A 16,572-nucleotide genomic window follows, 5' to 3' on the forward strand; every position below is an offset into this window, starting at 1 on the left:
GATGTTTCCTATAGTGGGGGAGTCTTTATAATCAGCCGATGATGGAATGGCGGAGCAGACTCAATGGGCTGAATGGCCTTATGGCCAATGAGTCCTCTGTCTCATGGCCTTAACCGATGAACTCCAGTTTTAGTTTCACCCAACCTCAGTGGAAAAAGCCTGCTTGCATTTGCCCTATCTATATCCCTCATAATTTTGTACACCTCTATAAAATCTCCTCTCAATCTCCCGGGCTCTGGGCAATCAAGTCTTCACCTATTCAACCTTTCCCTGTAACTCAGGCACTCAAGTCCCGACATTGAGCTCCTACAGAGGGAAACCATGCAGTAGTGATCTGGCTGAGGGGCCCCAGATGGCCATCCCTACCAAATGCCTTTCCCTGCCCTTTCCCCTGAGGCTGTGGGAAAGAGCCTGGTCTCAGAGGGTTAATTGTTTCCACCGCAGGCTCCGATCCCACCGGCCAATCAGAGCTCCCATCAGCTTCCTCCAATCAGGGGGCGGCGATTGATGTCATGAGAGGAGCAGGAGGCAGGCGGCTGGACCAGACACATCAGTTTCCGCCGGTCCGGGTCCGGAGGTAGACACCTGCGGTAAGTGCGAGCGAGGCAAATACCGACCCGTCCGGCTGGCAATTTGCCGGGAAGCGCAGACAGCCTCTGCTATTACTGTGATTTTGCCACGGATGCATGTGTGTGACTGCTACAGATTGCCCACACCAATTTACATCAATATAATGTTGTTTTCCCTGCTTTGTTCGGTGTTTTGATGAAATATTTCCCGAATGTTTTTTTTAAAGAACAGAATATTGTCGTGAGTGTATGAATGGATTGAGATTATCAACACCGTTTTACGTCAATATCACAGTGGTATTCTTGTTTTTGGCCTGTGATCTGATGAAATCTCTTGCATGCTGTTTGTTTCAAAATGAATGCAGTATTAGACATACAATCAATCAATGTATAAAAGGTATCTTATGTGTTTATATTTATTGTGTTTGTATTATCGTGTTCTATATCTTATTTTTTTTTGTTTTGCATCGGATGCAGAGTAACAATCATTTTGTTCTCCTTTACACTCGTGTACTGGAAATGGCGTTAAACTATCTTGAGAATTTTGTCGCAAGGTTTGAACAAAGAAATCTGCTTTATTCCCCCTCTCATAATCAGTTGCTGGAGTGTTGCGGGGATAAACGCCCTGGTGCGGGTATTGGGTGTGAAGGGTAACGAGCGGTAATGGCTGTTCTGAGGGGCTGGGTTGTGGTCTCACCGCACCCTCGGCAATCTGGGCACGGCGTCGGATCAGCTTTGTTACCACGGACATTCGATGTTTTGTGCCATCAGCTCTGTGCAAGACATACAATTACCGTCAGTTACAATCAGAAATATTTAAAAATAGTACAAAAAGACAGTGAGGGAGTGTTCATGGCTCAGGAACCGTTCAGAAAGGGTGGGGGGGGGCTGCAGCTGTCCCTCTGTTTCAGCAAAAAACACACGCTGCCTAATATGATTTTCCGAACTGAATTATGTCTCGATGGAATCGCGGAGCTGGTCAAGTAAGACGAGATGCAGGGCGTGGTATGAACCATTCTCGTAGGGGCGTGTGTCTGTGTCTATGTCTATGTGTCTGTTTGTCTGTGTCCGTGTGTGTGTGTGTGTGTGTGTGTGTGTGTCTATATGTGTCTGTCTGTCTGTGTCCGTGTGTGTGATTGTGTGTGTGTGTGTGTGTGTGTGTGTGTCTATATGTGTCTGTCTGTGTCCGTGTGTGTGATTGTGTGTGTGTGTGTGTGTGTGTGTGTGTGTGTCTATATGTGTCTGTCTGTCTGTGTCCGTGTGTGTGACTGTGTGTGTGTGTGTGTGTGTGTGTGTGTCTATATGTGTCTGTCTGTCTGTGTCCGTGTGTTGTGTGTGTGTGTGTGTGTGTGTGTGTGTGTGTATGTGTCTATATGTGTCTGTCTGTCTGTGTCCGTGTGTGTGACTGTGTGTGTGTTTGTGTGTGTGTGTGTGTGTGTGTGTGAGAGAGAGAGAAAGAGAGAGAGAGAGAGAGAGACTGGTGACTGGGTGTGTCTGTGTGTGAACTGGGGGTCTGTGTGTGTGTGACTGGTGACTGGGTGTGTCTGTGTGTGAACTGAGGGTCTGTGTATTGTGTGACTGGTGACTGGGTCTGTGTGTGTGTGTGTGTGTGTGTGTGTGTGTGTGTGTGTGTGTGAACTGGGTCTGTGTGTGTGTGTGTGTGTGTGTGTCTGTGTGTGTGTGTGTGAACTGGGTCTGTGTGTGTGTGTGTGTGTGTGTGTGTGTGTGTGTGTGACTGGTGACTGTGTGTGTGTGTGTGTGTGTGTGTGTCTGTGTGTGAACTGTCCCTGTCGTTGTGCCCTGCAGATTCCGATTCATTTCTTTATCGCACGAACATGGAAACATGCAGTGAAACGCGTGAACGACCAATTCACCCAAGGGTGCTGTGGGCAGCCCAGCAAGTGTCGCCACCCATTCTGGCGCCAGTGAAGTGCAAATTCCCACCACGCCCTACCCAGCCTCACTGACGGGGCACAACAGGGTGGTACCGTGAGGGGTTTCCATTTGAGCCGTCGCAGACTCAGAATGAGGGTCAGCTCTCTGTCCAGCGTCCGAGAAAGAAATTAGTCGGGTTTCTGAACATTTGAGAAATTGGGAGTCTTTACAAGGAGGAGGTGCTGAGGCGCACTGGCGGCCATCATTTCTCTCTACACCGGGACAGGCAGGAGAGGGGCAGAAATGCTTCTACCGTCGTCTGGTGTCTGTGTGTGAGAGTGTGCCGGCCACCCGCCCAGCCCGGGGCCAGTGTCGCCACTGTGAAACAGCTGCCGCTTCCTATGTTCAGGGATGTCCAGTGGAAAGGACGAGCAGGTTCAAGTTCATGGGCGTCGACATCTCTGAGGATCTGAAAAAGTCACCACGGTGCCTAGATTTCCTGAGGAGCTGGAGGAGATTTGGTTTGTCACCAAAAACACTCGCGAATTTCTACAGAAATGTGGAGAGTATTCCAACTGGGTGCATCACCGTCTGGTCTGGGGAGGGCAATGCACTGCACAGTACTGTATCGCAGTAAGCTGCAGACTGTTGTGAAGTCACTCAGCTCCAGCAGGGACAATAGGCTCCCCAGCACCCCGGACAGCTTCAAAACGCGACGCCCATCGGTCATTCAGGACCCCACCACCCAGGGCATGCCCTCTTCTCACGGTTACCATCAGGGAGGGGGTACAGGAGCCTGAACGCACACACTCAACGATCCAGAAACAGCTCCTTCCCCTCCGCAGTCAGAACCTTTTCACTATTTTGGTCTCATTTTGTCCTGCTACCGCAAAATAACACATTTCACAGCATTTATCAGTGACCAGAAACGCGGTTTGGAGCGCTGATTTACCGCTCATCCTGTATTGGTGTTGTGGGAGGAGGTGTGACCGTGCGGAGTGCAGAGACAGGGCGCTGTCTGTCACGGCGCGGCGGAGTTCAGTCTGCACGCTGCGCTACTGCGGCCCCAGTCTGGTACTCGGCCTCACCCAGGCGACGACCCGGTGCGGCCGATGGAAAGATCGGATTGATTCCTGTCGACAAGCCAATTGTTAACACTCGGCTGAGAGATACCGGCGGCGTCAGACTCAAAGATGGACGCACCCTCCCAGGACACGAACAGCTAGGCTGCCCAGGCAATGATTCTCCCTCCGCACTACCCCGCCACCCTCTCCCAGGACAGGGACATTAGGTTTGGACACGGAGTGATTCTCCCTCCACACTGTCTTGTAACCCTGTCCCAGGACAGGGACATTAGGCTTGGACAGAGAATGAATCTCCTTCCACACTGTCCGATCAACCCCTCCCATGCTGGAGACAGTAGGTTTGGACACAGGGTGATTGTCCCTCTGCACTATCCTACCACTCTCTCCCAGGACAGAGACAGCAGGGTTGGACACAGAGGGAATTGCCCTCCACACTGCCCTGTCACCCTCTCCCAGGACAGGGACAGCAGGGTTGGACACAAAATATTGTTGTCCCTTAACTGTCCCATCAGGGGTGTTCGAGGTGAGATAAGCTACTGGTTTCTTCTCCTAGCCATGCAAACCTTTCGTTATTTCTTTATTTAACATGGAACATAGAACCCTACAGGAACAGGCTCTTCGGCCCACAATGTTGTGTTGACCCAATTAAATTCATACTCAAATGGCCAACTAAACTAATCCCTTCTGCCTGCACAATGTCCATACCCTTCCATTATCTCACATTCATTGGTCTATCTAAACGTCTCTAGGGGTAGTGGAGGTATAATTTGTCCATCTGTGCTGATCACCCCATCCTTGACTAAGCTGGCCCACCGTGAAAACGATCTGTTATGAGTCAGCATGATGCTTCCAGATCAGGTCACGCATAGCACGTACCTCCACCGCACCGCGCAGGTGTGTTTCTGGGATACAGGGGCTAGCGACCCTTGTGCCTGTTCTCTGAGCGGCAGTGAACCATCTGATTGGCCTATCAGAGTTCCCTTTGGGAACCTGTTGACTTGATCAGCATTTCTGATCTGGCTATTGTTTACGATTGCACTTAATAAAATAAAAGATCCCGATGTATCTGCCTCTACCACCACCCCAGACACTGTGTGAAAAAGCTGCCACTCACATCGCCTTTGAACTTACCCCTCTCTCCTCTGGTAGTTCACAGTATTGCCTTATTGACCTGCTAGAAAGGAATCTCAGGGTGGTATCGCATCCAGCTTGCTGGATCTTTCCATGACTGAAGCCGGCCATGAGGGTTCGTGAACTCAATACTTCCTTTGCTGCTGGCTAGTGTGTGTCCTCGGCTGCAGAAGACACCTGTTTCCAGAGATGTTTTCTCCGTGTAGGCTGGGGAGCCACTACCAAATACTGTGACTGATGCCCTGCCCTGCGCTCTACCCCACTGACCCTGCCCCTGTGTTACAGTCCAGCATCTCCCTGTCATTCATAGAATCGCACACCACAGAAACAGACCTTTTGGCCCATCGGATCCTTAGCAACCATCTCTACTAGTCCCATTCGATAGCAGTTGTACCCATCTCCACTCGTACCCATCTCTACTCGTACCCATCTCTACTAGTCCCATTCGATAGCAGTTGTTACGTAGCCTTGGTGATTCCAGTCAGAGAACAGAACAGCACAGAAACAGGCCCTTCGACCCATCGAGTCTATGCCGATCTGTTATTCTGCCAAATCCCATCGACCTGGACCATCGCCCTCCAAGCCTCTTCAATACATGTTCCTATCCAAACTTCTCTTAAATGTTGTAATTGATCACACGCCCACCACCTCCACTGGCCCCTCGTTCCACACTCCCACCACCCTCTGAGTGAACAAGTTCCCCCTATTGTTCCCCTTAAACATTTCATCTTTCACCCCTAACCCATGACCTCTGCTTGTGTTCCCACCCAGCCTCAGTGGAAAAAGCCAGCTTGCATTCACCCTATCTATACCACTCATAATTTTGTATACCTCTGTCGAATCTCCCCTCATTCCCCTACGCTCCAGGGAATAAATTCCTAACCTATAACTAAGTGTTGAACCAGACGCTGCTGCACCACCCCCTCAGGTAAGGTGTCCAAATTCCAATCTCCCTCTAGGAATAAAGACAAACTTTACTTGTTACACCGATACAGACAGTGAAATGTGCTGTTCACATCAAATCAGATCAGTGCCTGCAGCACTGACATAGCACGCCCACAACGTACTAACCCCAACGGGTACGGGAGGGAACTGGAGAACCCGGGGGTTAGTCACAGTCACGGTCACGGGACAACACAGACAGTGGCAGGAATCAAACCCTGATCAGTGATCACTAACTGACACGTTTAACTTCGCCATGGACGGCCACAAACCCGGCCGCGAAAGGCGGAGGGTTGGCCACCGGGCTAGCAACCTCATCACGTAAGAACATCAAAACCCAGAGTTGCAGACGCCCCAGAGACCTCATCCCTGGGAGAGGAAAGATATTCACCTGGGAGGCGTATGAAGTCGTCGGTGAAATTGAAAGCCTCTGTGCCGATCAGCCTTGGACGGGGGTGGGGGTGGGGGTGCTCTCTGGCGAGCTGCTGTCAGTGGTCAACGTCGTAGTAATGGTGATGGGCTTAAAGGGGGAAAGAAGAATTGCTACACTTCCTCAGATCCCATCCAACCATCTTCATCAGCTGTGGTTTTAGGGAAAGGTCCATTATCTGCCCCGCGTAGCTGTCTACATCTGTATCAGGACACCTCAGCAAAACAAACCCAACCTGTCCAATCTCTCTACTTCACTGGAGCACCCTCTCCCCTCCATTCACCTCCTTCCATAAGACATAGAAACCATAGAAACTACAGCACAGAAACAGGCCTTTTGGCCCTTCTTGGCTGTGCCGAACCATTTTCTGCCTAGTCCCACTGACCTGCACACGGACCATATCCCTCCATACACCTCCCATCCATGTATCTGTCCAATTTATTCTTAAATGTTAAAAAAAGAACCCGCATTTACCACCTCGTCTGGCAGCTCATTCCATACTCCCACCACTCTCTGTGTGAAGAAGCCCCCCCCAATGTTCCCTTTAAACTTTTCCCCCCTCACCCTTAACCCATGTCCTCTGGTTTTTTTCTCCCCTTGCCTCAGTGGAAAAAGCCTGCTTGCATTCACTCCATCAATACCCATCATAATTTTATATACCTCTATCAAATCTCCCCTCATTCTTCTATATAGATGCAGAACTAGGCCATTCGGCCAACTCATCAGCCTTCTCTTCTCCATTCTCCAACCTTCTCCCCACAACCTTTGTCACCCTTACTAATCAAGAACCTATTAAGCTCCGCTTTAAATATACCCAGTGACTTGGTCTCCACAGCCATTGTGGCAATGAACTCTACAGATTCACCATCCTCTGGCTAAGGAAATTCCTCCTCATCTCTGTTCTGAGGCTGTGTCCTCCTGTCCTAGACACCCCCTTCATAGGAAACATGCTCTCCACTTCCACTCTATCTAGGCCTTGCAATATTTGATAGGTTTCTAATCAGCTGTCAAATGCTCCTCGTACATTAACCTTTTCATTCCTGGAATATTAATCCTGAGGAGTGTGAGGTGATAATTTTAAGGACGTATCATCAAGATTATACATGCTGAATGGTGTTATCCAATGGAGTGTTGAACGGAGAGACCTTGGGGCACCTGACCAGGACTCTCTGAAGGTGGTCTTAGCAGATGTCTGTGTGCTGAGGAACTGATGCAGAAGGAAGGGTTTCAGATTTCTGATCCTTGGGATATCTTCTAGGGAATGTATGACCTGTACAAAAGAGACCGATATCCTTGTGGACAGGCTTACTAGAGCTGTTGGGGAGGGTGTTAATTAGTTTGGCAGAGGAATGGCAACCAGAGTGATGAATCGAAGGATGGGCCAGTTGGTGTAAGGGTAGATGCAGTGTGCAGAGAGACTGCGAGGAAAGATAGACAGTAGAAAAGGTGTAATTGCAGTCAGTGGGATGTAGGTGTGACCAGGAACAATTCCCTAATGGACTTTGTTAGGTGTGACCAGGAACAATTCCCTGATGGAATTTGTTAGGTGTGACCAAGAACAATTCCCTACATAATATGTGGACAGATGGACTGAAGAGGGGAAGCTCCTATCCCACTGCTATTATAATGCTAGCTTGGTATAAGGTGGACAATCTACCACATTATGAAGTTGCACTCTATTGTCTGCCTGCATTGCAGTCTCTCTGTAACCCTCACACTTTACGTATCTACTGACTGAGTCATACAGCTTAGAACAGGCCCTTCTGGCCCAACGAGCCGCACTGCCCAGCACTAATCACAGGACAATTTACAAAGACCAATTAACCATCTAACCGGTACATCTTTGGACTGTGGGAGGAAACCGGAGCACCTGGAGGAAACCAACACAGTCACTGGGAAAACGTACAGACTCCTCAGAGACAGCACCAGTATTGAATGCTGATCTCCAGAATGCCCTGATCTGTAATAACGGCCTCCTACCTTTCCCCACGGACCACTCCCCACCACCGAGACAGCCTGGGGGTCAGGTCAATCAGACCACTCCCCACCACCGAGAGAGCCTGGGGGTCAGGCCAGTTGCCCTGTCACTGGTCACCTTCTACACTGAACCCGATGGAGTGGCCTCACTCAGTGAAAGTCTGAAATCCCAGGCCACCAGGCTCAAGGATAGGGTCTACCCCCCTGTTATATAATTATTGGGTGGTGCCCTAGAACAGAGAAGAGCACAACACAGGAAGAGGGCCTTCCGCCCACAATATTGTGCTGAATCAATTAAATTAGTAATAAGACCATAAGACATAGGAGCAAAATTTGGCCATTCAGCCCATCAAGTCTGCTCTGCCTTTCCACCATGGCTGATCACGGATTCCACTCAACCCCATACACCTGCCTTTTCACCATATCCTTTGATGCCTTGACCAATCAGGAAACAATCAACTTCCACCTTAAATATACCCACAGACTTGCCCTCCACCGCAGTCAGTGGCAGAGCATTCCAAAGATTCACTACTCTCTGACTAAAAAAATTCCTCCTTACCTTTGTTCTAAAGGGTATCCCCTCAATTTTGAGGCTGTGCCCTCTAGTTCTGGATACCCCCACCATAGGAAACATCCTCTCCGCGTCCACCCTATCTAGTCAATAGACAATAGACAATAGGTGCAGGAGTAGGCCATTCGGCCCTTCGAGCCAGCACCGCCATTCACTGTGATGATACTGATCATCCACTATCAGTATCCAGTTCCTGCCTTATCCCCATAACCTTTGATTCCGCTATCTTTAAGAGCTCTATCCATCTCTCTTTTGAAAGCATCCAGAGACTTGGCCTCCACAGCCTTCTGGGGCAGAGCATTCCATATATCCACCACTCTCTGGGTGAAAAAGTTTTTCTTCAACTCCGTTCTAAATGGCCTACCCCTAATTCTTAAACTGTGGCCTCTGGTTCTGGACTCACCCATCAGCGGGAACATGCGTCCTGCCTCCAGTGTGTCCAATCCCTTAATAATCTTATATGTTTCAATAAGATCCCCTCTCAGCCTTCTAAATTCCAGAGTATACAAGCCCAGTCGCACCAATCTTCTGACATATGACAGTCCCGCCATCCCGGGAATTAACCTTGTGAACCTATGCTGCACTCCCTCAATAGCAAGAATGTCCTTCCTCAAATTTGGAGACCAAAACTGAACACAGTACTCCAGGTGTGGTCTCACCAGGGCCCTGTACAGCTGCAGAAGGACCTCTTTGCTCTTATACTCAATTCCCCTTGTTATGAAGGCCAGCATGCCATTAGCTTTCTTCACTGCCTGCTGTACTTGCATGCTTGCTTTCAGTGACTGATGTACAAGAACACCTAGATCTCATTGTGCTTCCCCTTTTCCTAACTTGACTCCATTTAGATAATAATCTGCCTCCCCATTCTTCTTACCACCAAAGTGGATAATCTCACATTTATCCACATTAAGTTGCATCTGCCCACTCACCCACCCTGCCCAAGTCACCCTGCATTCTCATAACATCCTCCTCACATTTCACACTGCCACCCAACTTTGTGTCATTGGCAATTTTGCTAATGTTACTTTTAATTCCCTCATCTAAATCATTAATATATATTGTAAACAGCTGCGGTCCCAGCACTGAACCCTGTGGTACCCCACTGGTCACCGCCCGCCATTCCGAAAGGGACCTGTTAATCGCTACTCTTTGTTTTCTGTCAGCCAGCCAATTTTCAATCTATGTCAGTATTCTGCCCCCAATACCATGTGCCCTAATTTTGCCCACTAATCTCCTATGTGGGACTTTATCAAAGGCTTTCTGAAAGTCCAGGTACACTACATCCACTGGCTCTCCCTTGTCCATTTTCATAGTTACATCCTCAAAAAATTCCAGAAGATTAGTCAAGCACGATTTCCCCTTCGTAAATCCATGCTGACTCAGAACAATCCTGTTACTACTATCCAGATGTGTTGTAATTTCATCTTTTATAATTGACTCCAGCATCTTTCCCACCACCGACATCAGGCTAACCGGTCTATAATTCCCTGTTTTCTCTCTTCCTCCCTTCTTGAAGAGAGGGACAACATTAGCCACCCTCCAATCCACAGGAACTGATCCTGAATCTATAGAACATTGGAAAATGATTACCAATGCATCCACAATTTCTAAAGCCACCTCCTTAAGTACCCTGGGATGCAGACCATCAGGTCCCGGGGACTTATCAGCCTTCAGACCCAACAGCCCATCCAACACCATTTCCTGCCTAATATAAATTCCCTTCAATTCATCCATTGCCCTAGGTCCTTTGGCCACTATTACATCTGGGAGATTGTTTGTGTCTTCCCTAGTGAAGACAGATCCAAAGTTACTGTCCAACTCGTCTGCCATTTCCTTGTTCCCCATAATGAATTCACCTGCTTCTGTCTTCAAGGGCCCAATTTTGGTCTTAACAATTTTTTTCTTTTTCAGATACCTGAAGAAGCTTTTACTATCCTCCTTTATATTCTTGGCTCGTTTACCTTCGTACCTCATTTTTTCCCGCATATTGCTTTTTTAGTTATCTTCTGTTGCTCCTTAAAAGTTTCCCAATCCTCCGGCTTCCTACTCATCTTTGCTATGTTATATTTCTACTCTTTTATTTTTATACTGTCCATTACTTCCCTTGTCAGCCACGGCCTCCCCTTACTCCCCTTAGGATCTTTCTTCCTCTTTGGAACGAACTGATCCTGCACCTTCCGCATTATTCCCAGAAACACTTGCCATTGTTGTTCCACTGTCATCCTGCTAGGGAATTGTTCCATTGAACTTTGGCCAGCTCCTCCCTCATAGCACCATAGTTCCCTTTGTTCAACTGTAATACTGACACTTCCGAGCTTCCCTTCTCCCTCTCGAATTGTAGATTAAAACTTATCATATTATGGTCTCCAGCTTCTAATGGCTCCTTTACCTTGAGGTCCCTGATCAAATCTTTCAAAATTCAGTAGGTTTCAATGAGATCCCCCCCAACATTCTTCTAAATTCCAGTGAATACAGGCTCAAAAACTGCCAAACAATCCTCATATGTTAATCCCTTAATTCCCAGAATCATCCTTGTAAACCTCCTCTGGACCCTTTCCAATGAGAACACATCCTTTCTGAGATATGGGGCCCAAATCTGTTGACAATACTCCAGGTGCAGCCTGACTAGTGTCCTGACTAGCTCAGCATTATCTCTTTGCTTTTATATTCTATTCCCCTTGAAATAAATGCCAACATTTATTTACCACAGTCTCAAACTGTATATTAACCTTCTGGGAGTCTTGCACAAGGATTCCCAAGTCCCTCTGCACCTCTGATGTTTGAATCTTCTGCCCATTTAGATAATAGTCTGCACTATTGTTTCTTTTACCAAAATGCATTATCATACATTTCCTAACACTGTATTCCATCTGCCACTTTTTTGCCCATTCTTCCAATTTGTCTAAGTCCTGCTGCAATTACATTGCTTCCTCAGCATTACCTACCCCTCCATCTTTCTTCGTATCATCCGCAGACTTTGCCACAAGGCCATCAGTTCCATTATCTAAATCATTGACAAACAATGTGAAAAGTAGCGGTCCCAATACTGACCCCCGAGGAACACCACCAGTCACTGGCAGCCAACCAGAAATGGCCCCTTTTTATTCCCATTCACTGCCTCTTGCCTGTCAGCCAGGCCTCTATCCTTGTCAGTATCTTTCCTGTAACGCCATGGGATTTTATCTTGTTAAGCAGCCTCATGTGTGGCACCTTATCAAACGCCTTCTGAAAATCCAAGTAAATGACATCCACTGCCTCTCCTTTGTCCACCCTGCTTGTTACTTCCTCAAAGAACTCTAACAGATTTGTCAGGCAAGATTTCTCTTTACAGCAACCATGCTAACTTTGTCTTATTTTATCATTAATCTCCAAGTATCTCGAAATCTCATTCTTAATAATAGACTCCAACACTTTCCCAACCACTGAGGTTAGGCTAACTGGCCTATAATTTCCTTTCTTTTGCCTTCCTCCCTTCTTAAAGAGTGGAGTCACATTTACAATCTTCCAATCCTCTGGGACCATGCCAGAATCAAGCAATTCTTGAAAGATTATGACCAATGTATCCGTTATCTCTTCAGCAACCACTCTCAGGACTCTAGAAGGTAGTCCATCTGGTCCAGGTGACTTATCCACCTTAAGACCTTTCAGTTTGCCTAGCACTTTTTCCTTTGTGATAGCAATTGCTCCCTGACACTCATGGACCCCTGGCACACTGCTGGTGTCTTCCACAGTGAAGGCAGATGCAAAGTACCCATTAAATTCATCTGCCATTCCTTCATCCCCCATTAGTACCTCAGCAGCATCATTTTCCAAAGGTCCAATATCAACTCTCACTTCCTTTTCACTCTTTATATAATTGAAAAAAACTCTTGGTATCCTGCTTTATATTATTGGCTAGTCTGCCCTCATATTTCATCTTTCCCTTCATATGGCTTTTTAGGTTTCCGGCTTTTTTAGTTGCCTGCCTTTTGTTGGATTTTAAAAGCTTCCCAATCATCCAACTTCCCACTCACTTTTGTTAGCTTATATGCCCTTTCCTTGGCTTTTTTTGCAGTCCTCAATTTCCCTAGTCAGAAACGGTCACCTAGCCCTGCCATTTGAGAACTTCTTCTGTGGGACTTATCCATCCTGCACCTTGTAAACTATTCCCAGTAACTTCAGCCATCTCTGCTCTGCCGTCATCCCCGCCAGTATCCTCCTCCAATCCACCTAATCAGTTGGGTAACGAAACCAATCTCTTCTGCCTACATAAGGCCCATATCCTCACATTCCTCAGCCTACCCAAACGTCTGTAATGTTTACGGAACACCCCAAGCTGTAATAGCGTCATACGAACCGCCATGCCACCACGGAGCTAAACTTTATTTTGCATTCTGTTATTGTTTTAACTTGTTCTCCCTCAATACACTATGCAATGATTTGAACTGTATACAAGGCAAGTTTTACACAGTATCTTGGTACATGTGACAATAATAACAATTACAAATCTTTGGTCTGTAATCGTTAGTCCGCAGGGATATTAAAAATCCACCCTCCAGGTGTAGATGTTGAGACCGCAACCTGGGACAGAACGTTGCGTCTCTTCCTGCTGCCATCAGGAAGAAGGCACAGGAGCCTCAGGACTCACACCACCAGGTTATTACCCCTCGACCATCAGGTTCCTGAACCAGAGGGGTAACTTCACTTGCTACAACATTGAGCAATACCCACAACCTATGGACTCACTTTCAAGAAATCTTCATCTCATATTCTCAATATCTAAGACCATAAGGCCATAAAATTTAGGAACAAAATTAGACCATTCGGCGCATGTTGTCATGGCTGACCCATTTTCACTCTCAGCCCCAACCTCCCGCTTTCTCCCTGTATCCCTTCATGCTCTGACCAATCAAGAATCTATCAAACTCTGCCTTAAGTATACCCGATGACTTGGTTTCCACAGTCGCCTATGGCAATGAATTCCACAGATTCACCATCCCGTGGCTAAAGAAATTCATCCTTGTCTCTGTTCTAAATGGATGTCCCTCTACTCTAAGGCTTTGTCCTCTGGTCTTAGACTCTCCCACCATAGGAATCATTCTCTCCACATGCACTCTATCAAGGCCTTTCACCATTCAATAAGGTCTCCCTCATTCTTCTGAATTCTGGTGAGTACAGGCCCAGAACCATCAAGTGCTCCTTATATGAGAAGCCTTTCAATTTAGAATCATTTTTGTGAACTTCTTTTAAACCCTCTCTAGTTTCAGCACATCCTTTCTAAGATAAGGAGCACAAAACTGCTCACAATTCTCCAAATGAGGCCTCACTAGTGCTTTATAACATTTCAACATCACATCATTGCTTTTATATTCTAGTCCTTTTGAAATGAATGCCAATATCTCATTTGCCTTCCTCACCAGCGACTTAACCTGCAAGTTAACTTTTAGGGGATCCTGCATGAGGACTCCCAAGTCCCTTTGCACCTTGGTTTTTAAAAAAAATTTCTGTCCAATTAGAAACTGGTCAACCCTTTTATTTCTTCTTCCAAAGTGCATGACCATAGACTTCCTGACACTGCATTCCATGTGCCATTTCTGTGTCCATTCTCCTCATCTGTCTAAGTCCGTCTGTACCCTCTCTATATCTTGAAAACCACCTGGCCCTCCACCTATCTACATATCACCAGCAAATGGCCTCAAAGCCATTTATTCATTCCATCGTCCAAATCATTGATATTTATTGCTTATTTATTCATTATTATTATTATTTTGTTTTTTTTCACTTTTTGAATTTGCACTGTTTGTTGTCTTTAGCACATTGGATGTTTGTCTATCTAGTTGTGTGTGTTATTTCATTGATTCTATTGTGTTGCTTGTGTTTACTGTGAATGCCCACAGAAATGAATCTCTGGGTTGTACCTGGTGACATATATGTACTTTGATAATAAATTTACTTTAAACTTTGAACATCCAGCTGCTGGAAGGGTGGATCAAGGCTTCCTCTCTCCAACACACACAAAATGCTGGTGGAACGCAGCAGGCCAGACAGCATCCATAGGAAGAAGCACAGTCGACGTTTCGGGCCGGCTCCAATGCCCATTTCTGGGCCTTGCCCTGAGCTCCCAGCAGAGGGAGCAATGTCTCCGTCCCAACCCTGGCAGACGCTCCCAACACACCAGTAGCTCCTGGCGTTCTGTCTGCCTTTTAGCCCCACCCTCTTCACCTTTGGTTATCCTGTATGGGGGGTGGGGGGGGTCAGAGAAAGAGGATGGACCTGCTCCTGGGACTGGCTGATAACTATCAGTGAAAGCTGGAGACGGGCAGTGGACGGTTCCGTCCGGGCTGACCGCCTGGCAATGTTCAGGGGCTATTTCCATGCCCGGACAGTTGAGGGCAAAGTGTACATTGCACCCATGGGTAGCAGGTGTGCTGGCACAGCTGGACAATTGGGGGGTGGGGGATAAATGACATCTTCGATGAGGATGGGGAGTTAGTTCAGTCTGTGTCAGTCAGGAATTATCTGATTTATATTAGTAATGTGATTGTACAATGGAACACACACACACACACACACACACACACACACACACACACACCAATAACTCCCTACAGCCTGAACCTGTAGGTTTAGCCACAGCCCAGAAGTGAGGCCTCTGAAGGTCAGCAGGCTCTACGGTTGAACCGAGAACATCGCAGCAGTACTGTATCGGTTGGTGCAATGCAATGACAACTCGGGCCATCGTTTCTGGTGTTCTCTGTAAGCAAGTTTGGTCATTCCTTTCCGTGTTTGCATGGGTTTCCTGCGGGTGCTCCAATTTCCTCCCACAATCCAAAGGCGTACCAGTTAGTAGGTTAATCGGTCATTATCAATTGTCCTGTGATTAGGCTAGGGTTAATGTGCTGGGTTGCTGGCTGGCACAGCTCGAAGGGCCAAGAGGGCTGACTGTGCTCTGTTTCTCTAAAAGACAGTATGTCGAACACAGAACATGGGACATTACAGTACAGTCCCTTTGGTCCACAATGCTGTGCTGGCCTTTTAATCTACTCTAAAATCAATCTAACTCTTCCTTCCCACATAAATCATCCCTATGCCTTTCTAAGAGAATATTAAATATCCCTAATATATATCTGCACTCACCACTCTGTATATTAAAAACCTTACCTTGAACTGTGCCTGTTATCGTACCTGGACCTGCTGTTTCTCTCCATACAATCCCCCTGCCACTGCACCACTCCCCACTACCTCCCACAGGCCTACCAGTTAGTAGTTTAACCATGGGAAGTTCTTTTGTTACAACAACAGCATTTAAGAACACACTTAACAGTGTGGAACTCAGCAGGTTAGGCAGCAATTGTAGAGAAAAGTGCAGTCAACACTTGGGGCCGAGACCCTGAAGGGTTCTGCCGAAGGGTCTCAGCCCGAAATGTGGACTGTACTTTTTTCCATCGATGCTGCCTGGCCTGCTGAGTTCCACCAACATTTTGTGTGTGTTGCTTGGATTTCCAGCATCTGCAGATTTTCTCTTGTTTGACACTTAACAGTGTGCAGACTTTAATAATAATGTACATATTAATTATATACACAATAATAATGTGGGAAATAATAAATCAGAGACTATTGTACTATGATGTGCACAGAGACGAACTGTTGTATACACTTATTGCATTTGATAGGAAGGATTTTCTGTAACAATCCTTGTGACAGCAGAGCTGAATGAGCCTGTTTGAAAGGGTGCTCCACTGCTTATTCCATTGGTCGTGAAGCGGATATGCCAGATTGTCCATAATGGATAACAGTTTGTTTAGTGACCTCCTCTCCACCACTAACTCAAAAGAGTCCGGGCTGTAGCCAAGGACGGATCCAGCCTTTTTGATGACTTCATTTAGTCTTTTTGCATCACCAGCACCGATGCTGCTCCCCCAACACAGAGCTGCAAAGAAGACTGCACTCGCTACAACAGACCGGTAAAAGATCTCCAACGTCCTGCTTCCTTAGAACCTCAGCTTCCTTAGA

At 47.0% G+C, this 16,572-nt stretch overlaps 1 protein-coding gene across 1 annotated transcript in view; it reads left to right on the forward strand.

Moving 5' to 3' along the window:
* Nucleotides 1-520: 520 nt before the first annotated feature.
* LOC134350334 (stathmin-4-like) overlaps nt 521-16,572 on the forward strand; it is an 83,430-nt gene continuing 67,378 nt past the window's right edge. The window contains exon 1 of the mRNA XM_063055393.1: nt 521-590. The gene's annotated coding sequence lies outside the window, so the exon portion shown is untranslated. The remainder of the gene's footprint in view (nt 591-16,572) is intronic.

This window comes from Mobula hypostoma, chromosome 8 (genome assembly GCF_963921235.1).
Source record: "Mobula hypostoma chromosome 8, sMobHyp1.1, whole genome shotgun sequence".
NCBI classification, from domain to species: Eukaryota; Metazoa; Chordata; class Chondrichthyes; order Myliobatiformes; family Myliobatidae; genus Mobula; species Mobula hypostoma.